This window comes from Condylura cristata, unplaced genomic scaffold, assembly GCF_000260355.1.
Source record: "Condylura cristata isolate star-nosed mole 26May11 unplaced genomic scaffold, ConCri1.0 scaffold00022, whole genome shotgun sequence".
Lineage (NCBI taxonomy): Eukaryota > Metazoa > Chordata > Mammalia > Eulipotyphla > Talpidae > Condylura > Condylura cristata.
In genome coordinates this window covers 22,730,487-22,731,979 of record NW_004567123.1, presented here as the reverse complement: position 1 = coordinate 22,731,979, position 1,493 = coordinate 22,730,487, and positions in this window count along the sequence as shown.

Here is a 1,493-nt window from a genome sequence, read left to right as displayed (position 1 = left end):
AAACCTTTAAATGCACTGGCTAGTGTCCGGTTCCGTTTCTGAGGTGCGAGGGCAGGGAGGGGTGCTGGCGCCCGACTCCCACCCCCCAGACCTGACGTCCTGGCCAGAGCCCCCAGAGAACAGGCCGCTGCTCCCCAGGGAAAGCCATGCTGGGCTCCAGCGTTCAGGCAGAACCGCGCTGCAGGGAGAGGCCGGGGATGGTGGGGGACCCTCTGGCAGAAGGGCAGAAGTGAGGGCAGAGAGGCCACCACACCGGCGAGTAGGAAGGCCAGAGACACTGGACGATGGGCAGAACTTGGAGGGCAGAGGGGACAAGCCAAGGGCTGGCCAGGGGCTCCTGACCCTATTTACTGCCCAGGAGGCCCAGGCACAACGATTCCCAGCCCAGTCTATTTCATCCAAGCCCCAGTGTTGTGTGGTTGGGGAGGGGACATAACCCCAGAGCAGCAGAGAAGGGGGGGGGGTCCAGGCAGAAGCCAGGCACCTCCATTCCCACCCCTCAGTCTGCATGTCCCCATATATCAGACCGCCTGGAAAATAATTGTCCCGGACATGCCGTCATCCCTGGCCACATGGATATGGCCTGGGACACATTCAGAGCCACAAATGCTCCCCCAGAGGGGGCCTCCCTGGTGGTGCAGGGGTCAAGACTCAGCACTATGAAGCTGTCGGCAGCCACTGCAGCATGAGTTCAATCCCCAGCCAGGGAGCTGACCCACATGGGGTGGCAGACCTCTCCTGTCTCCCCCCCTGCTCCCCTCAGCAGAGTGTTTCAGTAGAGCTGCCTGTTCTGCTCCCCAATCTGTCTCTGGTGAATCCTCTCACCCCCACACCTCTGGCCTGTACCCCAGTTCTTGTACGAATGAATAAATAAATCTTTAAAAATAGAACAAAACAAATGTATCCAGAGAAACACAGATACGAGTGTCAACAGGCAGGCAGGCAGGTGTGCACACTCACAGACACGCTCACAGACACGCTCACACTCACACTCACAGACACGCTCACGCTCATAGACACGCTCATGCTCACACTCACAGATACGCTCATGCTCATAGACACGCTCACACTCACAGACAAGCTCACACTCACGCTCACACTCACACTCACAGACACGTTCATGCTCACACTCACAGACACGCTCACGCTCACACTCACAGACACGCTCACGCTCACAGACACGCTCACGCTCATAGACACGCTCACAGACACGCTTACGCTCACTCAGACACGCTCACGCTCACTCACAGACAAGCTCACACACTCACACTCACTCACAGACATGCTCACAGACACTCACGCTCACAGACACGCTTACGCTCACTCACAGACACGCTCACGCTCATGCTCACGCTCACACTCAGACACGCTCACGCTCACACTCACAGACACGTTCATGCTCACACTCACAGACACGCTCACACTCACACTCACAGACACGCTCACGCTCACAGACACGCTCACGCTCACTCAGACAAGCTCACACGCTCACA